The sequence below is a fragment of the Bos taurus genome, chromosome 13, assembly GCF_002263795.3.
Source record: "Bos taurus isolate L1 Dominette 01449 registration number 42190680 breed Hereford chromosome 13, ARS-UCD2.0, whole genome shotgun sequence".
Classification (NCBI taxonomy): Eukaryota; Metazoa; Chordata; class Mammalia; order Artiodactyla; family Bovidae; genus Bos; species Bos taurus.
This window is the reverse complement of record NC_037340.1, coordinates 23,321,752-23,346,370: the sequence shown is the minus strand read 5'-3', so window position 1 is coordinate 23,346,370 and position 24,619 is coordinate 23,321,752. Positions and strand designations below refer to the sequence as shown.

Genomic DNA, 24,619 nt, shown 5'->3' with positions numbered 1-24,619 from the left:
TAATCTGCAGAGGTCAGCTTCTTTGATAGGGCACATTCTTGGAAGAGTTAAAGTTGCAGTTCATTGTATATAATATACAAAAAGGGGGCAAAATGCCCAGTCCTTTGTACTTTTAGCAATTATAAAGACCCTAAGTATTAATGAAGCTGTAAGAATCATTTGTTGTGGGTTATCCTGAAATTTAAGGAAAAATGATGTGTGTTTCTGAAGTTAATCCAGTGGACTTAATTTGGCTTTAAAAACTGGGCATAGATATTAAGGCCTAAAATGAGATAATCACAAAGATTTAGATGACAACACATGCACTTATTTTTGTAAATGGGCATTTTGCATAGAAGTTACATTTGATATGCATCATGGGAGTGAAATGTTCATATTCCATTTAATATATGTTCTTTTGAAGAATTTACAAATAGACAAAATGGCAAAGCTAATGAACTGTGGATATAGCAATTTATTTTCTTAAAAATATTAACAACCACAGAACTAGGCTTGAAGACCAAATTTTAAAGAACTATCTTCACATAGAAAAAAAATTTTAGGATACAGTGAGCTAATTAATTAGTGTATGATGAGCCAATTATTTCTTTTTCTCATCAACCTTTTCAGCATCTCTCTTTTTCAAAGTTAGAATGTTAGCATGATGACTGAACTGAGGAAAAGAGATTGGAGCTTTAGGTAATCTCATGAATAGAACTGTCCCTAATATTTCAAGCAGCAGAGTAAATATTGAATGAAAGGGTGGTGAGGTACTAGTCGCAGTCTGTTCTAACTGAACAGTAACAAGCACAACAGCAAAGGAGAGAATACTCATTTTGGTATTCAGAGAAGAAAAACCAGTGTCTCATAGTTTTTGCTCACATTAACAGGTACATAAAACGTTTAAGTATGGATGTAGCATCATATAATGAAAGCAGATTCATTATATGTTCTTTATAAGTACTTCCTGGATTTTTCTTTAATTCAAAATTTTCAAATGCATTTCTTAAAGATCTTTTTTTTTTTTTTTTTTGAGGGCAGCGTGGTACAGCTTGGTATGAATCCACAGCTGTTTGATATCTCAGTGCTTTCAAGGAACTTCACTAATAGGTTCCAAAGCCAATTTAAGTTGTCTTATCAAGCCACAGGAACTCAAAATGTTGACTGGACTAAGGCACACCACATACAACTTCTATAAATCAAGATATGAATTCTTCCTCAAGGGATTCTAGACAGCAATTTAGTGACTGTTAAAAATTTAAATATAGATTTGTCAAGTGGAAAGTAGCAATTCTCTGAGGCGGAAAGAGGGGGAAGTGTCTAGGGTTTTGAAGATTATCTCAAAAGGCATCAGGATATAGTCACACAAAGGGTAAGATTTTCATATAGTGTATTTACAGGGATGTAGTGTTTGCCACAGGTGTTTCTGTGTTAGGGATTTTCAGGCATTAATCATAAATCATACTTTTTTTTCTTCTTTAACTTCTCTTTCCTCAAATTGGGTTGTAAATATCCTGTGACATGTATGTTTTCAGTGGCATAGTTCAAATGTAGGTGTACAGGCTAATTTCAGGGAGACTTGGGAGCGAATTTAGCAATTAACTACAGTGTACAGAGATTAAAGAATAATGCTGTAGCTTTTCCCCAATAACAAAATGTAAGTGATGAGTAATTGCACTTAGAGATTAGTACACAACAAATGGGAATTGTATATACGGATTATTTTAATAATACCTGAATATAAAAATGAAGAAGGCAGATACAATTCAGATGACCTTGGGAATGCTACACAAGAAAATTATGAAGATTAGTGAACAAAGCACCGGATAGAGTTTGAAACAAAAGGAAAGTTTCTCAGCTCATAAGATTAAAATTTTTATTTCCCTATAAAACGAACATAATAAATAGTTAACTCCCTGAAACAAAACGTTCCAAACGGGAGGGGGGTGGGGAGTAACAGCAGTATTTTAACTCTCTTGCAATATGAAATTCGGCTCGATCTTGCTGTATTTTATAATTTTACAGTATGCTTAAAGGTAGAAAATAGAATTAAAGGGTTAGAAATGCTAACTGGAAAAATTGGATTTTAATGAGAGGAATCAGTAAGCAGAAAAGAAACATTCATGCACTGCCTTTATTATTCTTCATAAAGGTTATGGCTGGAGATGGTAACCGCATCGGAGTCTCTGTGGCGCAATCGGTTAGCGCGTTCGGCTGTTAACCGAGAGGTTGGTGGTTCGAGCCCACCCAGGGACGCTCTTCTATTTTACAAGATTGTCGCCGGCAGTTTTGCACAAATCATGGGGTTGAGGCCTCTGGGCTACGCTGAGCTGGATTTTCGGAGCCGGTGAAGAACAACCGCGGGTCTCACTTCGCGGTCCGCGGGCAGGCGGAGGGGGGAATTCTTCAGCTTCCGGGCGCGCAGGGGCCCCTCCTCCAGCCGCCTCGCTGCCCGTGCGGCCAGGTGGGCGCTTCCTGCCAACCCCGGGCCGGGCGTGTGCGTCCAGCGCCTTAAAGCCCCCGCGTCCTTTCACTTACACGCCCTCAGTTCCTAGACTCCGGCCCTCACCCGGTCGCCCGGGCCGCTCGGCTCGTGCCCCGCCCGCTGGGCTCCGGCGCCGCGAGCGCGCGCTGAGGCGGGGCGGCAGCCGCGTCCCGGCCTCGAACCCGCCGCCCCGGCTCCCGCGCGGCCGAGGGGCCGGCGTTCCCCTTCAGGACCCTTACCGTGTCGGAGGTTGACTGAACGTACGTATTTAATGTCAGGTTCAAGCTGTACATCGACTGAAGACACTCCAGGTGTTTGTCCCCCCGCCCCCGCCCCCGCCCCCGCCCCCCGCAGTGTTGAATTGTGCAGCATTTTGTTTGCTCCCTGTCACCAAATAATCCCAGAATTTAACTTAGCCTGGCGTTGGTAAACTCAGAAATGTGTCATAAATAAAGACTCTGTGTGACACTATTGTAAGAGTATGTGTATATTTTACTTTTTCTACTAAAGTTTTAGAATTTAATAAACAATAGAATATACCTGCAAAATGTCCCATATATTCGGAAAGGGAGAAAGCTTTATTTCACAACTGTGTTGTTGTTACACATTAAAAACAAATGAGAAAGGTTAAAAATGAAACTGCTACTATATTTTACTTCGACATTCTATATGCATATTACCGTTTCACAAAGCTCTCGCAAGATAGTTACCTTGTACTTTGTTCTCTAAATATATGCTGCCTTGAGACTTAATCACAGGTTCATCATGATAATTATTGTCTTGGGTGTAGATTAATTTGAAAGATGATTCTGGAGAAAAGTGGTATGTCTTATCCCTGAGAATATACAGTTATGCTCTTCTTCATATTTCCTCCAGGTTAACATATTAATAAAGGCTAATGTTTTCTGCATGGTTACTCCTTGCCAGGCACTGTTCCAAGTGCTTTCCTGGGTGAAAGTGTGAGACCTTTGCAACAACGCTCGCAGGTATGTCCCGTGGTTCCCATTGTACAGATGAGCCAACTAAGTCTCCATGTGGTGCTGAGTGATTTGCCTAAAGTCACATTTGGTTCCTAGCACAGTGCAGATTAAAACCCCAGTTATCAGGCTTCAGAGCCCACACTCCTCAACCCTGTACTACCTACTCAGAAGTTTTCTCCTCTAAAATAGAACTACTTGATTGATTAGTTAATTTAAAACCAAAGGTAATACTTTAATTGGTTTTTCTGAAGTTTCATTAATATTTTGTTCCAAGTTTCACAAAGGAAAGAAAAAAAAAAAAAACAACCCACTGAACATTCATGAAATACTAAAGGGCATTGTTAAATCTTGTATTCATTGTGCTGCTTCATTGTACTGAAATGAAAACTGTGTGGAATGAAATCATCCTGTGAAATGTGTCTTTAGAAAACAATTTTATAGCATTTGTGTCCAGAAGACAAGGTTAGAAACAGAGGTGGGTTGGAATAACCCAGAGAAAATATGGAAGAAGAAAAAGAATAGGTTCAAGCCAAGCTGAGGGGGTTAACATGGTGTCTAGGAATTCTCAGACCCCTGGCTGGTGTTGGGCCGTTGGGGTGCCCAGTCAGACCCCTATTTCAGGACACTTTTGTGAGAGAGTTACCAGGATTTTCACTTGACTGGGGCCTAGGTGGCGGTTTTAAATTTGATCCTAAATTTCTAAGTATATTCTACTTCACCCTATTCAGGCAGCTAATGGGATTTAGAGGCCAGAAAATAAAGAGAGAGGATTACATGAGAAGGGAGGTGGGCTGAGGAGTGCAAAACTGCTCTCTAATGTAAGTAGTTGATTTTATTATGTGGGCAAGTGCTTAGTGATTTTCTTTGTGCTGGGCTGTTGCATACAGATAGGATAGATGAGAAACATTTTAGAAAACTTGCTTAAATATTTATGGATATGTTGGCTTTGTACCGTGTATATTGGTAACAGTATAAATGATGTTTCTGGGGCAGCTGCTGCTGCTGCTGCTAAGTCGCTTCAGTTGTGTCCGACTCTGTGCGACCCCATGGACTACAGCCTTCCAGGCTCCTCCACCCATGGGATTTTCCAGGCAAAAGTACTGGAGTGGGTTGCCTTCTCTGTGTTTCTGGGGAGTGTTATTTTATTCCTAGTTTCATGGGTCTGTAATATCAACGAAGCCCAGGCTATGCCAAGATCATTTAGAGCATTAGTTAAAGTTTGAAAAGCATTTGAAAGGCTTTGTTGAGCATCTAAGCATGTAAGTATGTTCCTGATGAACAGTGATATACTTAAACTTACTATGTCAAATCAGAGGGAAACTCATTGCTGCTAAGTCACTTCAGTCATGTCCAACACTGCAAACCCCATAGACGGCAGCCCATCAGGCTCCCCCATCCCTGGGATTCTCCAGGCAAGAACACTGGAGTGGGTTGCCATTTCCTTCTCCAATGCATGAAAGTGAAAAGTGAAAGTGAAGTCGCTCAGTTGTGCCCGACTCTTAGTGACCCCATGGACTGCAGCCTACCAGGCTCCTCCATCCATGGGATTTTCCAGGCAAGAGTACTGGAGTGAGTTGCCATTGCCTGCTCCGTGTTTCTGGGGAGTGTTATTTTATTCCTAGTTTCATGGGTCTGTAATATCAACAAAGCCCTGCTACTGCTACTGCTAAGTCCAGGTTATGCCAAGATCATTTAGAGCATTAGATAAAGTTTGAAAAGGATTTAAAAGGCTTTGTTGAGCATCTAAGCATGTAAGTATGTTCCTGATGAACAGTGATAAACTCAGTATGTCAAATCAGAGGTAAACTCATTGACATAATGCAATAAAAGGTTAATCAAATACTATGGTTTATACACACTTATTAGAGAAAGTCATAGTTGTGTGATTTAAAATAATTAACAATTTAAAGAGGTTTTTTGTATTGTAGCATTTCTTTACATAATGGAAGTTGGGCATGTCCCACATGGCTAATATGTTTCTTTTTTTTTTTTTTCCCCCATCCTGAACCCTCCTCCCTCCTCCGTCCCCACACCATCCCTCTGGGTCGTCCCAGTGCACCAGCCCCAAGCATCCAGTATCGTGCATTGAACCTGGACTGGCATCTCGTTTCATACATGATATTTTACATGTTTCAATGCCATTCTCCCAAATCTTCCCACCTTCTCCCTCTCCCACAGAGTCCATAAGACTGTTCTATACGTCAGTGTCTCTTTTGCTGTCTTGTATACAGGGTTATCGTTACCATCTTTCTAAATTCCATATATATGCGTTAGTATACTGTATTGGTGTTTTTCCTTCTGGCTTACTTCACTCTGTATAATAGGCTCCAGTTTCATCCACCTCATTAGAACTGATTCAAATGTATTCTTTTTAATGGCTGAGTAATACTCCATTGTGTATATGTTTCTGTCTTCATTTGTAACACCTGTATCTGATACCATGTGATACAAGGTTTCAGTTCAGTTCAGTTCAGTCTCTCAGTCGTGTGTGACTCTTTGTGACCTCATGAACCACAGCACACCAGGCCTCCCTATCCATCACCAACTCCTGGAGTCGACCCAAACCCATGTCCATCGAGTCGATGATGCCATCCAACCATCTCATCCTCTGTCATCCCTCCTGCCCTCAATCTTTCCCAGCATCAGGGTCTTTTCAAATGAGTCAGCTCTTTGCATCAGGTGGCCAAAGTATTGGAGTTTCAGTTTCAACATCAGTCCTTCCAGTGAACACCCAGGACTGATCTTCTTTAGGATGGACTGGTTGGATCTTCTTGCAGTCCAGGGGACTCTCAAGAGTCTTCTCCAACACCACAGTTCAAAAGCATCAATTCTTCGGCACTCAGCTTTCTTTATAGTCCAACTCTCACATCCATACATGCTACTGCTAAGTCACTTCAGTCGTGTCCGACTCTGTGTGACCCCATAGACAGCAGCCCACCAGGCTCCCCCATCCCTGGGATTCTCCAAGCAAGAACACTGGAGTGGGTTGTCATTTCCTTCTCCAATGCATGAAAGTGAAAAGTGAAAGTGAAGTCGCTCAGTCGTGTCCGACCCTCAGCGACCCCATGGCCTGCAGCCTTCCAGGTTCCCCCGCCCATGGGATTTTCCAGGCAAGAGTACTGGAGTGGAGTGCCATTGCCCTCTCCAACATCCATACATGACCACTGGAAAAACCATAGCCTTGACTAGATGGACCTTTGTTGGCAAAGTAATGTCTCTGCTTTTTAATATGCTAGCTAGGTTGGTCATAACTTTCCTTCCAAGGAGTAAGTGTCTTTTAATTTCATGGCTGCAATCACCATCTGCAGTGATTTTGGAGCCCAGAAAAATAAAGTCTGCCACGGTTTCCCCATCTATATGCTGCACAATTGCACTCATCTCACATGCTAGTAAAGTAATGCTTGAAATTCTCCAAGCCAGGCTTCAGCAATACGTAAACCATGAACTTCCAGATATTCAGGCTGGATTTAGAAAAGGCAGAGGAAACAGAGGTCAAATTGCCAACATCTGATGGATCATCAAAAAAGCAAGAGAGTTCCAGAAAAACATCTATTTCTGCTTTATTGATTATGCCAAAGCCTTTGACTGTGTGGATCACAATAAACTGTGGAAAATTCTGAAAGAGATGGGAATACCAGACCACCTGACCTGCCTCTTGAGAAACCTGTTTGCAAGTCAGGAAGCAACAGTTAGAACTGGACATGGAACAACAGACTGGTTCCAAATAGGAAAAGGAGTACATCAAGGCTGTATATTGTCACCCTGCTTATTTAACTTATATGCAGAGTACATCATGAGAAACGCTGGGCTAGAAGAAGCACAAGCTGGAATCAAGATTGCGGGGAGAAATATCAATAACCTCAGATATGCAGATGACACCACCCTTATGGTAGAAAATGAAGAACTAAAAAGTCTCTTGATGAAAGTGAAAGAGGAGAGTGAAAAAGTTGGCTTAAAGCTCAACATTCAGAAAACTAAGATACAAGGTTTGGGGGGGGGGGTGCAAAAAACTTTAACCTGCCAAAGAAACACAATTGCCTTATTTCTGCATTCATAGCACATCCTAATGAGTAATGCCCACATTAATTTTAACTTTGTTTCTCTGAAGTTTGGTGGACTTTGTTGCCTGAAATGTTCAACTGATTGTTAGAACCCAGAAGAGCAGAGATACATTGGTGGTAGAAGAAACCTTAATGCATTCAACTAGAAAATAGTTTAAGAAGTTGAAACCTTTTAGATAATTAAGAATGTTAATTTTATCAGCTGCAGCATTTCATTTAAAGTGCTTCATGTTGAGCCTCTTTGGTGGTGTCTACGTGGTTTGTGCTTTTGCATATTGAGAACAATGGTGTCTGTGTTGTTTTACATGTATTTGGTTTTTTAAAATTTTTATTGGATCATGGTTGATTTACAATGCTATGTTAGTTTCTGCTGAACAGCAGAGTGAATCATTTTCCACTTTTTCCAAAACATCTGTTGAACTTACAAGAAAGATGTGAGAATAAAGGGTATCTCTAAAATTGTACTACATACCTCAGTTTTAAATTGTTTTCATAGCTTAAATTTTTAAGAAAAGCCATTCAAATTTTAATTGTTCAGTATTTAAATTAAAAAATGTAGAGATTCATATCTTTAAGAAATCTCTTAAAATACAATTTTAAAAGGAACTCTATTAAGCTTAAATACATAAAGAACTGTGCACAAGTCTTTAGGAGTACAACTGAAGAAATTTTTACAAAATACACACACTTTTGTAATCATCTTGGTCAACATGTGAAACAATGTTAATATCCCATAAACCTCTGCTTTATAAACACTCTTTTGTAATCATCTTGGTCAATACATGAAACAATGTTAATATCCCATAAACCTCCTCTTTCAGTCACCAAAGTTCAGTTCAGTTCAGTTCAGTCAATCAGTCGTGTCCGATTCTTTGCGACCACATGGACTGCAGCATGCCAGGCCTCTCTGTCCATCACCAACTCCTGAAGTTTACTCAAACTCGTGTCCATTGAGTCAGTGATGCCAAAATGTAACTTTTAAACTGCAAATATATGGATTATTAAGTTGAAGTGTGAATTTTAAATTGTCATAGATCAGACTCGAAAATAAATTTACTACCAAACCCTATCAGGTAAGTATTTACACATAAAGGTTAGGAAAAACAATAGGAATTAGAAATCTGTTTTCATGCTTATTCACTTTTGACTTAGTCGTCTATGACAAACTTGCTAAGAATAGATTTGTGTTATTAAGAAAGTATGAAAAATTTACTATTTATTTGAACTGTTGAATTTTGTCTATAAGCAAATAAAGTGCTCTTCTATTGACCCCACCCATTAAAAAAAGAAAGAAAGAAACAAAAACAACCTTCTAGACATGAGGGCATTTCAATTAATATTTTTTTTAACTTTTTGACAATACATTTTAAACTTTAAAACCAAGATGAGATTTAAGATTAAAAGTTGAAATAAGAGATGATGACTCTTGGTCTCCCAATAATATATTCTAAAATCTTAAAATATTTTTAAGAACAAATATTAAAAGCAGCAAGGGAAAAACAACAAATAACACACAAGGGAATTCCCATAAGGATAACAGCTGATCTTTCAATAGAAACTCTTCAAGCCAGGAGGGAATGGCAAGACATACTTAAAATGATGAAAGAAAATAACCTACAGCCCAGATTATTGTACCCAGCAAGGATCTCATTCAAGTATGAAGGAGAAACCAAAAGCTTTTCAGACAAGCAAAAGCTGAGAGAATTCTGCACCACCAAACCAGCTCTCCAACAAATACTAAAGGATATTCTCTAGACAGGAAACACAAAAATGGTGTATAAACTCGAACCCAAAACAATAAAGTAAATGGCAACGGGATCATACTTATCAGTAATTACCTTAAACATAAATGGGTTGAATGCCCCAACCAAAAGACAAAGACTGGCTGAATGGATACAAAAACAAGACCCCTACATATGTTGTCTACAAGAGACCCACCTCAAAACAGGGGACACATACAGACTGAAAGTGAAGGGCTGGAAAAAGATGTTCCATGCAAATAGGGACTAAAAGAAAGCAGGAGTCACAATACTCGTATCAGATAAATTAGACTCTAAAACAAAGGCTGTGAAAAGAGACAAGGTTACTACATAATGATCAAAGGATCAATCCAAGAAGAAGATATAACAATTATAAATATATATGCACCCAACATGGGAGCACCGCAGTATGTAAGACAAATGCTAACAAGTATGAAAGGAGAAATTAACAATAACACAATAATAGTGGGAGACTTTAATACCCCACTCACACCTATGGATAGATCAACTAAACAGAAAATTAGCAAGGAAAAAAAAAAAAAAAAAAAAGAGGTGTGTAAGGCAACTGGAAATTTAAACATCACTGGAGATTTGATGATATTAAGAATTTATTCTTAAAAAAAAAAAAAAAAAAGAAACCAATATTCATTGCAATACTATTTACAATAGCCAAGAAATGAAAGCATGAATAAAGAAGATGTGGTACATGTATACAATGAAATATTACTCAACATTAAAAGGAGTGAAATAATGCCATTTGCAGCAACGTGGATAGACCTAAAGATGATCATACTAAGTGAACAAAGTCAGAGAAAGACAAATACATATGATATCACATATGTGAAATCTTAAAAAATGATATAAATGAACTTATTTACAAAACGGACAGACCCAAAGACATAGAAAACAAACTTATGGTTCCCAAAGAGGAAAGAGGGAGAGGGATAAATTAAGGATATTAGATTAATAGATACACTCCTATATATAAATCAGAAAAGCAACAAAGTCCTACTGTATAGCACAGGGAACTCTACTCAGTATTCTGTAATAACCTATAAGGGAAAAAATCTGAAAATAATATGTGTAACTGAATCATTTTGGTGTATACCTGAAACTAAAGAACACTGTGAATCAATTATAAAAAAAAAAAAGAAAAGAAAAGAAAAGAAAATCTGTTTCTGTTAAAAAACAAAAAAACAAAAAAAAACCAAAATAAAAGCGAATCACATGAAAAAAAAAAATAAAATCTTAAGAATTTTGATCTTGAGTACTCTGTTGGAGGAACACAAATAGTGGTCCTGTTATTTCGAAACTATATGTAATTATAAAGGAAAATCTGATCTGTGTTGTACAAAAACTATGCTTAAAGTTGTGGAAAGTTTAGTTTTTAATATGACTGAGGAAAACCATTCTAGAAAGAGTCAGCATGCAAGAATCCACAGAAGTTTTACCTCTTTTAGAAAAATTCTTCATTGTTATTTATTAAAGTAGTATATACCTAAGGTTAGAATAATAAATATATGTATAAATTTAAGTACAGTGAGGTTTACTGCAACATTATTTATAATAGTGAAAAATTACAAGCAAGGTGAAATATGCAACACTGATGGAAATAGTGAAATAAATTATGGTATATCAAACATTGGAATACTATATAAGTATTTACAAAATTTTCAGGAAAAATGCCTTTGGACAATGTTAAAATATTGCATTAGGTATACAAAGCTAGATTCAAAACTATCCAAAGAGCATGGTACCACTTTTGTAATGAGACTGAATTGATCTATTTTTTCTAATGGTATAATACTATCAGTATTTTGGCATAGATTTATACCAAAATAAGATTACACCGAAGTAAGAATACACCAAAATAAGATTATCAGTGGTTTTTCTTTTTATACTTTACTTTCCAAAAGTAAGTTTATTATCTATAATAAACATGTATTATTTTTATTTGTTAACTAACATCTTTATAACTTAAAAATAATGCCTGAACTCATACTGTATATAAAGTTTTGAATTGTTTTTTCTCTGTTAAAATTAACATTGAGGGTGAATAAGGAGCTCAGATGTAAACCTTTGCGTGTATGATCAATAATTTTCAACAAGAGTGCCCAGACCACTTAATGTGAAAAGATAAATCTTTTCAACAAATAGTGTGAGGAAACCTGAATATCCACATGCAAAAGAATGAAGTTGGGCCCTTACTTTATACCCTGTACAAAAATCAACCTGAAATGGATCAAATACCTAACTGCAAGGTCTAAAATTATACAACTCTTAGAAGAAAACATGCTTTATGACATTAGATTTGGTTCTGTTTATTGGATGTGAGATCAAAAGGACAGACATCAAGAACAAAAATAGATAAATTGATAAACTACATCGGAGTTAAAACTGTCTTTACAAACAAAGGACACTCAGTAGAGTGAAAAGGCATCCCATAGAATGGAACAAAATATTTGCAGATAATGTATCTGTTAAAGATTTAATGTCCAGAATATATACAGAACTATACTTCAACAATGGGGAAAAAGTCCAATTTAAAAGTGGACAAGTATTTGAGAATAAATTTCTCTAAAAAAGGTATACAAATAGCCATTATGTGCAAATAAGCTCAACATCACTAACCATTAGGGAAATGCAAATCAAAACCACAATAAATACTACCTTGTATGCATTAGGATGGCTATCCTGAAGGACAAAAACAACAAGCAGAAAATAACAAGTGTTGGTGAGGATGTAGAGAAATAGGAAGGCTGGTGCATTGCTGGTGGGAACATAAGATGGTGCAGCCACTATGGAAAATAGTATGGCAGTTTTTAAAAAAATAAAAAATAGAATTACTATAAAATCCAGCAATTCGACTTGTGCATACATACCCAAAAGGATTGAAAGTAGGATGTCGAAGAGATATTTGTATACCCATGTTCATAGTAGAATTATTTGACAATAGCTAAAATGTGGAAGCAGCCCAAATTGTCAACAGGTGAATGGATAAGCAAAATGTGATACATGCATACAGCAGAATATTATTTTGTCTTGAAAAGGAAAGCCATTCTGACACACACTACAACATGGTTGAAGTGCAAGGACATTATACTATGTGAAACAAGCTTGTCACAAAGATACAAAAATAGGAGGTACCTAGAGTAGTCAAATTCAGAAATAAAGTATTTAAGATGGGGTGGCTGCCAGAGGGTAGGGGAAGCAGGGGAGTGTGGACCTGTGGTTTAATGGGTATAGAGTTCCAATTTTGTAAGATAAAAAGAGTTAGGGAGATTGGTTGTACAACATTCTAAATGTACCTATACTATGAACTGTGCACTTAAAAGGATTAAGATGGTAAAATTAATCTATATATTTGCCACAGTTTTAGAAATGATATTTAGGAGATTTGTTTCCCCTTGTTATATAAGACCTACTGCTGCTGCTGCTAAGTCACTTCAGTCGTGTCTGACTCTGTGCGACCCCATAGATGGCAGTCCACCAGGCTCCCCCATCCCTGGGATTCTCCAGGCAAGAACACTGGAGTGGGTTGCCATTTCCTTCTCCAATGCATGAAAGTGAAGTTGCTCAGTCGTGTCCGACTCTTCTCGGCCCCATGGACTTCAGCCTATCAGGCTCTGCCATCCATGGGATTTTCCAGGCAAGAGTACTGGAGTGGGGTGCCATTGCCTTCTCCATAAGACCTGCTATAAAGCATGTAAGAAAATAGGTTATTGATGAAGTTGTTTCTAGTGGTCTACTTATTTAAGAACCATCCTTAAGGACATTTAATTTTTTGAAGAAGGTAGTCTCTCAAGGAGAGGTGGAGGAGGGGAGCAGAACTCCCCACCCCTTAAGTATGTGTTGTGTAGAGTGATTTTCTTCCAAAGAGAGCAGTATGGAAAGTGGCTGGAGGTTGGGGGTGAAGAAAGAGTAGTGTTCCGGTGGAGAAATCTGACAAACACTGCCTCCGGCAGAGGATCAGGACCTCAAGGGTGATAAGTCACGTTGATAGTTTGAACCCTTGGTATGATGACATTTCACATCTGTGGTTCTTCCTCTCCCAAACTCATAATCCAGTCTGTTCTGATGCAAACCTCTAGTCTGATAAAAAGATCAGGCCATCGTCAGTGCAAGGTCATCCTACAGAATGTTTGACTAGTACTCCTTGCAACGATCAAGGTCATCAAAAGCAAGAAAAGTCTGAGAAATTGTCACAGCCAAGAGGAGTCTAAGGAGACAAGTTAATGTGATGTGGTGTCCTGGATGGAATAAAGACATTAGGCAAAAACTAAGGAAATTGGAATAACCTGTGGACTTCAGTAATAATGATATGCCAGTGTAGATTTGAGAATTGTAACAAATGTACTATATTAATGTAAGATTAATAACAGAGGAAACCGAGTGTGGGGTATGTGAGTGCTCTGCATTATCCTCTTAAATTTTTTTAAACAAATACAAAGTTCTAAAAAATAAAGCCTATTAAAAAAAAATAAGGTAGCCCTCCAGAACAGTGGGGAGAGGACTGCATTTTCAATATATGGTATTGAGACAGTTGGTTCACAAATCAGGTTCCCAGGGAAACAGATACTAAGATGCTGGGATTTGGGTACAAGAGGTGAAGTACTCTAAGGAAAAATGAGATTGGACAGAGGGAGGAGTGGAAATGGGTTAGAGTTACAACAGAGACCCTAACCAATCCCATAGGAAACTCTGGAGCTGAGAAAACCTTTCAAAAAGATCCCAAATCAAGACAAAGGTGCTAAGCCTCTGTACCTCCATACTAAACAGTCATTAGTTAAGTTAAATCGCTCAGTTGTGTCCGACTCTTTGTGACCCCATGGACTATAGGCTACCAGGCTCCTCCATCCATGGGATTTTCCAGGCAAGAGTACTGGAGTGGGGTGCCATTTCCTTCTCCAGGAGATCTTCCCAACCCAGGGATTGAACCCGGGTCTCCCACATTGTAGGCAGATGCTTTCCAGTCATTAGATATATACACATCATGGGGAGGGGTCGGAGCCTTGGGCAAAACATCTTTCTTTGGCCAAGGGCAATTCCTGAAGAGTGATGAAGCTGTGAGTTGTCAACAGCCAACACTATCATCAGAATTGGAGAAAGGCGTCCCAAGAGATGCCACCCTGAGTCACCGGGCTGTCACTGTATTCTTCTCACTCCTAGCAAGGAAGGAGCAATCCTTTTTCTCCCCCAGTGATCACTGTCAGGTACTCTGTGTGTGCTCAGTCATTTCAGTCATGTCCAATTCTGTGCTACTCTGTGGACTAAAACTCAGCAGGCTCCTCTGTCCATGGGATTCTCCAGGCAAGAATATTGGAGTGGGTCGCCATGCCTTCGTCATCAGGAACTCTTTACAGAATGGTAATTACTTTCCTTGCCTGCTGGTCTCTCAGCACAAAGAGCTTGAAGTGATTTGGAGGGAGCCGTGCTTTAAGTTTATGAACAGTCTTGCTGTGTCTCTTGGTGGAAGCAAGAATTGTGGATACAGGAAGCACACATTTCTTAAGTACGTTATTGGAAGTGATGGTAACATGTTCTACTCCTACATCCAAACCTTAGTTCCCATATATTTTATGTTCCCATATATTTTATTTATGACACAATATCATGTAATGGTGATTGACTTCAGGTGTATACCATGTCCCAAGGAGCAGCTATCCAGGGTATCACCTCTAAGCCAGCTTTGGCTTTGGTTCAGTTGTCTTCAAGTGGCCATCCCACTGCCCTCTCTGCCCAGCAGCTTCTGAATAATGTAAGTAAAGAAAAGTTGATCTCATGGTCATATGCCCATTGCTGCACCTTCTCTGAAGAAAGGTAGCTTGATGTGATACAGTGTGGGCCCCAATCACTGATCGAGCACCACCTCTTAGATAGTGGTGTAGCTTAGGTTGTGTGGGTGTCAAAGAGAACTGCCTGTACCTATAGCATGTATCAGTCAGAAGCCTGCCCCTGTCAGGGTGGAAGGGCTCCAGTGTAATCAATTTGCCATCACATGAGCAGTTGGTGTCCTTAACTGGTTACCATATTGAGGACTGCATGGTGTTAGTCTCTGTTATTGGCAGAATGAACTTTTCAGCAGTGGCAGCAACTGGCTCAGACTTGGTGAATGGCAGTCCATGCTGTTGGGCTCATCCCTAGTACTATGGCTGTTCCATTCATGAGCTCACTGACTCACTGTGGGGCGGTGGATCACAGATGCTGGCTGATGGGAACTGGCTTCCTTGTGGGAATTAACACACAATATAAAGAACGTTACATTTTATGTCCAATGCCATTGGCTCATCCACATCCCTCTTCCCCAGGCCTCCTTTAAAAAAAAATCCTTCTAGTACACTGTATTTTCTATTTGTATTGCCAGTGACATGGCTTTATTTTCTAATAGGCTTTCTCTAGTTTCGGAGGGTGGGGGCCTCTTTGGTTTCACTGTGCGTGCTTCTCATTGCACTTACTTCTCGTTGTGTAGCACAGGTTCTTGGGTGTACAGGCTTCAGTAGTTGTGGCACATGGGCTTAGTTGTGGGATCTTCCCAGACCAGGGATCACACTGGTGTCCCCTACAATGCAAGGTGGATTCTTAACCACTGGACCACCAGGGAAGCCCCTTCCCCAGGCCTCCTAACCCCAATTGTTTTGTTATCTGTTGCTGCATAGCAAACTACCCCTAAACTTAGTTATTATAATTTAATTATAGCTCATGACTTTGTGGTTTGGCTGGGCTCATTTGGGGGGTCTCTTCTACTTGTGCTGTGTGGGATTTTTCACTCAGTTGCAGTCAGATGAGGCTGGGCTGGATATCCAGGTGCCTCATTGCTCCTCCATGTGGCCACTCCATTCAGCAAAATAGCCAGAACTTCCTACATGTTGTCTTCAGTGTCAAATTGCAAAGAACTGGAAGCTGCTTGACCTTCTTGGTGCCTGCCTTCCAAAGTCCCAGAATATCGCCTCCTTGCATGCTGTTAATCAATGCAGTCATGGGCTCCAGCCTAGATCGATGGGACATAAGCTTTGTCTCAGGTGGGAGTAGCAGTAGGTGCATGCAGGCAGGGGCAGAATTATTCAGGGTTGTCCCTGGAGAATAGCTGCCACAGTCCACCCTCTGCCCACAATTCACATTTCTCCCTTACACAAAACACAGCTCGTCCCTTTTCCCAGGACCACCAGTCTCATCCCATAGTGGTATCAACTTGAACCCAGGATTTTATCATCTAAATCAGGCATGGACATTGATGGATCTTCTCAGTTGTGTTTCTTTGGATGTGGCTCCTTAGTATGGTTCTTCTTGCTCTAAAGATCTATAAATTAGAGAAGTTACTTGCTTAGAGATGATAAGACAAGAATAGGAAAACTGGAATAGCCACGGGGGTGGGATGGGGAAACAGTAGGCACACCATAGTCATGATTTATGAGCTTCTGAAATCGTGCAGGGCACACATTCCCGGTCCTTCACTGTAGGCCAGTCCTGATCTCTAGGATTAGTTCCCAAGAGTCTTGGCTCTGCCCTGAGTCATCCTTCTTTTCCCATAATAAATAGCCCCTCTCTGAAGGTAAGCAGCTTTCTTAGCCTGCTTACTGCCTGCAGAAGTTTGAGGGTCTTGAGACCTCTTTTCATCATAAAATGACTATTCCTTTCAGTCCAAGTGGGTACAGTTCATTTAAAACATCATGCACTTTGTTTATATCAGATCACGGACAACTCCACTGGAGGAAAGCCACAGCTACGTATTTTTCTGAAACGGGCCTGTGAAGTTCCTCTGGGACTACGTCCTTGGGATTCTTAGAAGCCCTGTTGTCTGGGAGAGAGGCCATATGAGGCACACCCAGAGGATTCTTAGAAGGCTCTTTGTTCGGCTGAAAGGACTTTATGACACATCACTTAAAATCTTCCTGAGGTTTCAACAAAGTGTCTCACGGTCCCACCCTTAATCTGAACTTGACACTGAGGTATGTTTTTCTTTGTGTGTCCTGATTTTATTTTTTTTCCCTTTCCCTCTGAGTCCATTTCTTACCTTGTGAATTGCTTTCAAATCCAGTAATCTTGGTTGCTTTATATTTCCTTTAAGGCTGCTCAAAAACTGTATACTTCCTTTAAAAAAATTTTTTTTTCTTTTTTACTTTACTCTTCATAGGCAGCTAAAAGCAAAAACAAAATAAAGCAAAAATGGTCTTTCAACAGTCTGCCTGTAAATATCCTCAGCCAGACTCATGTGTTCCTTAGGTCCCTTTTCTCTTTCCCAAAGTGCAGGTGAGAGTTTCACCACTGGGTGTGTCATACGTGTGTTTGCACAACGTGCTGTTATGACATCATAATACTCAGGTCACCTTTCCTTCAGTCTCCAAGAGCAATTTCATTGCTGTCTTTCAAGTCTTTACTTTGATCTCTTGAAGGAACTCCATCCTGGTCCCAACACAAATGCCACATGTTTTAGATTTTTGTCAAGGCAGACACCATTTTCAGGTACCAAGTCCTGTTTTAGTTATCTGTTGTTGTGTAATAAACCACTATAAAACTCAGTGGTTTAAAACAGCCCTTTTATTATCTCTCTTGACTTCATGGACTTAGCTGAGCAATGCCTTGATTGACGTCAGGTCTCATGGGGTTGTACTCAGATTGGGACTGGGACCAGATGCCTGGCGCTTGGCTTCTTCACCTGGCCTCTCTCTCCAAAAGACGTCTTACCCTTCAGGGCTTCTCTGGGCCTCTCTCCATCAGGGCAGCCTAGTTTTCTTCTTCTTCTTTTTTTTTTTGGCTGCGCCTCACAGCTTGCAGAAGTCTTAGTTCCCAGACCAGGGAATGAAACCAGGCCCTTGGCAGTGAAAGCTCAGAGGCTACTGAACAATCAAGGAATTCCCCAGCATGGTTTTCTTTAAATGGCAGTCCAGGGCTCCAAAAGGGAGAGAGTGAAAGATGCTAGGCTTTCTTGTTGCTTGATGAGCATGGAAGTCTCAATGAGTCACTTTCCCTGCATCTTACTGATGAGAGGAGTTGTAGGCTGTGCCTAGATCCCCAAACTCCAGTTGTTTATGAGAACAGAGACATGTATAAGGAACCGTGGGATTGTTGGGGGTCTTTTTTGAGGACATGCCACTACACCCATCTTCCAATCTTTCACCTAACTAGCCAAGCACTGTCTGTATTCTTCCCCTGGGCTTCCTTTCTCTCTATCTGGAGGGACCGCCTGAAACTCTGCCCCTTGATCGGCTTTGTCCTCACTGCTGCTCAGTAGGATAACTGGGTCACTGCTGTCCAGCAGGATAATTGGTGTCAATCTTTGGCTTGCACCCATGCACTGACCTGATCCTTTGTGACTTTATTCAGCTCTTTTCTTCCATTGTCACCTCTTCATAAGAGACCCTCCCTGCCCCCGCCAGTTTGGCCATAGATGTTGGCTGAAGGAGAGGGCCTGGGGCAATACTGGTGGGTGAGGTAGGGTTTTAGGCCCACTGCTCCCACATCTCCTTTGACCCTGATCCTGAAGGATCATGTCCATCTCATTGTGGATGACTGTGGAGCTGCTCGACTTTATAACATTGTGGGTCTGACAGAGCCCAGCTCAAGATGGTGGTTCTGGTCTCATGATTACTCAATGACATTGTGGTCAGGTGCACTGTACCTCAACCCTGGAGTGTGTTCAAGGATGGGTTTTGGATGGTGTGTAACTATTGGCTACAGATGGTATGGCCTTGTTCCAGAACTCTAAGGGTCTATATTATGATTCTCATTTGTGGGATGGCCATTAACTCCACAAGGCACCTTTTTCCACCAGAGACACATCTGAGACCATGGGATATGTTGAGTTGTATGGCCCTACTGGCAAGGCTGCTTGCATTACAGTCCAGACTTACAGCAGTACCCCTTCCTGTTCGGGGCTCCACTCAGCCCTTCATGTCACCTGATAAATGGGTTGAAGTAGTGACAGTCAATGTGGAACCTGACGAGCCCTAGCAGGCATTGGCCATTTTCTTAGTGATGGGAAGTGTGAGATGCAGTAGTCTGCCAGTTACTTTCCGAAGGGGTCTCCCAACCATAGGATTCCTTGTAACTTCACCAATATGGTGGCCTCTGCATATGGGATCCATTTCTGGACAGCATGTATCGTACCAAGGCCTCTGATGTACTTTGCCTTCTTGCTTATCTGCTGTGTCTGTCATGATGTCATCATTAGGGTGGACCACCTCACGATCCTGCAGAATGTCTAGGTAGTCCAGGCTGCTCAGACCATACAATGAATGGGGTGAAAGAATTAACATGACCGTGGAACTAGACTGGAAATATAACTTGTGTCTGTCCCACATGAATGCAGACTGCTTCTGACCTTCCTTCCTGGTGGGATGGCCACTGTGCATATACCCTGGACCTTGTTAATTGCAGGTACAATCAAGGCCACCACTTGATAAAATTTGTGGCAGTCCACTATCATCCTCCAGGATCCATCTGATTTTTGGAAAGATAAAGCCAGTGAATCCAACGCAGATATGATGAGGACTTCCTCTGCATCCTTTAGAGCTTGAAGTGGCGGGAGTCTCTGCTCTTCTTGTGACATGATATGGTTTTTATTTTCTAGCTGGTTGGGGGCATAAGGATGCACTTTCAAAGCTTCCCATCTGACTAGTCCCACTAGGATAGGTAGCTCATGCCCCACAGACCAAAGAAACAGTGTGGGGCTTTCTGCCAACTACCAAGTATATCCATATCAATTATGCATCTATGCCTTCAGCACTGCTGCGTGGTCTCTGAGACCAGGACTCCATTCGTTACCTGAATCGTGAAAAGTGCCCACTTGGGCATCAGTGTTAATTCAGACCCTTTGCTCTTGGAATGTCTGGGAATTCCTTTCCCCCTATGTACTGGAGTGAACTGTTATGTGTCCGTTTGGGGTAAAGACTGGGAGAATCTTCATCATAAATACCATATGTGGTAGGATTCTTCCTCCCAGGATGCAGCCAAGCTTTAATCAGTGGGTTCCCAGCTTGAGGGATGGCTCAGATCCAGAATCTAGGCAGATTGTGGTTATCTTTTATTGGGGTGATTGTTCTCAGTCCTTGAAGTCTCTTGATTGTGTTATTTGGGGACTGTGCCTATTGGCTGCTTATCCATCTTGTTCCTAAGGATGCCATGTTCTGTGATGCATCTCCATATGTCAGCAGGTCAGACTCCACTCTTCCCCACTCCTTCAATCTAACCTTGCCAGTGATTACAAGAATTGCCCACATCCTGCCCTCTGTTCAACACTGTACTATCCCAGTTGCTATCAGGGAGCCCAGTTCTGTAGGAGCACCCCCAGTGTCAGCCCAGCCCACAGATGACAGCCACACTGACGTTGACAGTGACGTTGGTGCCTCTCACCCTGGTGTTTATTTATTCAGGGGCATCCCCTGGGCTCTCCCACAGAACAGTGTTGGTGAGTGAGTTTGCTAAGCTGACACTGTAATCCACTCTAGAACATTCCTCTGAACGTTTTGAACTTCTTTTTTCCTGTCCACTGTGGCAGTTCTGGGATTCCCTCTTCATCAAATGTAGCCACGTTTCCTACAAGCTTCTCAGAGTCCCAGCGTGTGTTGGCATCATCTTCCAGGATACTTATTTAGGGTTAAATCCTGTGTCATAGGGTTGTCCATATTGATCAGCTTTCCTTTATCCAGCTTTGTCTTCCACTCACTTAGATCCAATACCCTTTGATTCAAACACACTCTTGGGACTTTGCTGGTGGTCCAGTGACTGACTCTGAGCTGTCAATGCAGGGAGGCCAGTGGGGGAGGGTGGGGCCCAGGTTTGATCCCAGGTAGGGGAACTGTAGATCCCACATGCCGCAAATAAGAGTTCACATGCTGCATGCAACTAAAGATCTTGCATGCTCCAACTAAGACCCGGCACAGCCAAATAAATAAATACTTAGATACACATACACTCTTGGTTTTTGCTGGTACATGTTAGCTTGGTCCTGTGGCTCCTTTGGGGGGCATAATCTCTTCTCTTAGCAGGCAGGGTTACACAGGTTAAGTAGACTTAACCCTACTTATTTGTCTGATGGCCAGAAGGGAGGTGGGGGTAGGTCTGAGGGAAATGTGTTTATTCTTGCAAGACAGAAGACTTTGCATTATCTTGAAACAAGGAGGGAGGCGTGGCCTTTCATGGGGTAGGGTGGGCTACTTCTGCAGGCCCAGAGGCTGGGGAGAATGGGGGAAGTAGCATGTCCCCATCACACGCTGTAGGGTCAACTCCTTTCCAATAGGCTCTGTTCTTAAGCAGCAGATGGGCCAAGCCTGAGCATTCAGCCTCTTCTGAAGCTTGGCTCCTCCTGCAGTAATTGAGTCTTAGACTTGACCCTCAGCCTTTCCTGCTCTCCACTCATAGGAGATGAGAGTCTCCTTAAATGGTGCCAAAGAGGCTGTCTGATTTCACATTCATTTCTAATTGGCCTTAACCCCAGTCTTTCATTGACTTTCTCTGGTGCATCCATAGTTCTCAGCAAGTCTTCTAACTACTGCTTTTTCATTTCTCAAAGTCCTGAGATATTGCGATGACTGGTACATTCCCTTTCACCAGTATGCTACCCCTGTTCATGCCATGCACATTTTAATAACTATATCACCCTCTCATGACAGAGACTGTCTGTGCCCCATTCTACACCAGGGATGGGTCTTCAGTGTCAGCTGGCCAGTGAGAGTGGGTGATCCAGCTCCAGAATTTGTTTCAAATAAATTTCTGAAATTAAATAACATGAACTTACCTGCTCAGATATGTCCGACTCTTTGCGACCCCATGGACTGTCGCCCGCCAGGCTCCTCTGTCCATGGGATTTCCCAGGCAAGAATACTGGAGTGGGTTGCCATTTCTTCCTCCACGGGATCCTCCCAACCCAGGGATTGAACCCGCATCTCCTGCATTGGCAGTCAGATTCTTTACCACTGAGCCATCAGCTCAGGAGGCCCCAGCCAGGATATTGCCACTAGGATATTTTTTTTGAAGAATCAAATGGATTCCATTTTTATTGTGAGTAGTTTTTCCTTAAAGTTGTTGTCATATTTGATTCTATTTGTAGCAATTTAAAGCAGGTTATATGTTGTACTATCTTTTCTTTAGAAACAGACAAATCTAGATTGAAAATAATTTGAGTGTTTATTGTAAATACAGTTGTAGAAGCAGAGTTGGGACTAAAGGGAAAATACATCATGTCTCACAAAATGGATTGAGGTGTACATTATCATGAATTTATTGCTTTTTGTTTGTAGATGCCAGAGCCGAGGGGTCTATTAACATAAGTAAGAGCTCATGGAATGACTTTTTTTGGGGAAGAGAAGCCTTGAAACTTAAAGTCACTTGCAGATGAAACATTGAAACTTTGAGTTTGAAACTCCTCTCTGACTATCTGGTGCTCATTATAGCATCCATAAGCCCCATATCATGTAGTGACTTGCATTGTAGTTATTGCTACTGTTTTATCTTTTCTCTCAGGTATTTCTTAAAATTTTTAAATGTGGCTTATTAAAGATAACTTGAGAATACAAACAAAAGGGAAAAGTGTTAGGCTTAGTTGTAATCATATTGTGCATCCATTTTTGTGCTGTCACTTTTCCTTTGTGTCTTGTAATTTTACATGTAAATATCATGTAAAAGTGATTTACCCAGACAAGTATGTAATACATTTTTAGTGACATTTAGCGTGTATTCCACAGCACATGTAACTATTTCAATACCACCGAACACTTATAATGTTTCCTTTCTTCACTGTTATACATGATAACAAAATGTGAATCTTTGTATATAATGACTCCTCCCTCATATTTAGAATGAATTTCACAGGTAATATTTTTATGAACAACACTGCTGAAGCAGAGTGTTACTATATTTGAAGTTCTTGATATATGTTGGTAAACTGCCTTTAGCAAGGGCTGGGCCACTTTGCACCCTCACTGACAATATGTGAGAATATTTGTTTTGCCATCTTTCTGGCAGCAGTGAGAATTATCATTTAAAAACTAGCCCCCTAATATTTTGATTGGTAAGAAGAGTGTTTCCTTATTGCTCTGGTTTTTATGTCTTTGGCTACTGGGGATGTTGATAATTTCCTCACCTTTGTGCACTTGCTCTCTCTTCTGTGATATGACTGTGCATGTTATAATAATAAAGCTATTTATAATATTGTATATTGCTATAATATGTAATATTGGAGAAGGCAATGGCACCCCACTCCAGTACTCTTGCCTGGAAAATCCCATGGACAGAGGAGCCTGGTGGGCTGCGGTCCATGGGGTCGCTAAGAGTCGGACACGACTGAACGACTTCACTTTCTCTTTTCACTTTCATGCATTGGAGAAGGAAATGGCAACCCACTCCAGTGTTCTTGCCTGGAGAATCCCAGGGATGGGAGAGCCTGGTGGGCTGCCATCTATGGGGTCACACAGAGTCCGACACGACTGAAGTGACTTAGCATAGCATGGCATGGTGATTAAATATACTATATATAGTATATTGAATAAATGTACTATATATTGGAAAGACCTTGATGCTGGGAAATATTGAAGGCAAAAGAAGAAGGTGGCAGAGGATGAGGTGGTTAGGTAGCATCACTGACTTAATGGATATGAATTTGAGCAAACTCTGGGAGATAGTAGAGGACAGAGAAGCCTGGTGTGCTACAGTCTATGGTGTCACAAAGAGTCGGACGTGACTTAGCAACTGAGCAACAACTATATTGATATAATTCATATACATACAATTCACCCAGTTATAGTGTACAGTTCAGTAATTTTTAATATGTTCACAGAGCTGTGCAGTCATTGCCATAGGTGATTTGGGAGCATTTTCATGACTCAAACAAGGAATCTGGTACCCACTGGCAGTCATTTCTCATCTTCCTTGAAACCCACCCCAGACCTGGGCAACCACTCATCTGTACTCTCTGTCTCCCTATGTCTACTTGCTCTGGATTCAAGAGAATCATACAAACATTTCATATGATATGGTATTTCAGGGCTTCTGTGGCTGACTTCTTTCTCTTAGCTTAAGTTTTCAAACTTCAGCCATGTTGTAGCAGATATCAGTACTTCATTCTTTTTTTATTGCCCAATAATATTTTGTCATATAAAGATTTTATATATTTTATTTCCACTTATCAGTTGATGGTTATTGGGGTTATTTCTAGATTTTGATTATCATGAGTAGTGCCTCCTTGAACATTATAAGTTTTTTTAAACTTTTTATTTTACATTGGAATATAGCTGATTAACAATGTTGTGAAGGTTTCAGGTGAACAGCAAGGGGACTCAGCCATACATATACATGTATTCATTTTTCCCAAACTCCCCTCACATCCAGGCTGCCACACAACCTTGAGCAGAGTTCTGTGTG

The 24,619-nt window shown here is 40.8% G+C and overlaps 1 non-coding gene across 1 annotated transcript; it reads left to right on the top strand.

Moving 5' to 3' along the window:
• Nucleotides 1–2,161: 2,161 nt before the first annotated feature.
• On the top strand, nt 2,162–2,235 carry TRNAN-GUU (transfer RNA asparagine (anticodon GUU)). The gene has a single exon. It is a non-coding gene; the product is annotated as a tRNA-Asn (tRNA).
• Nucleotides 2,236–24,619: the final 22,384 nt, after the last annotated feature.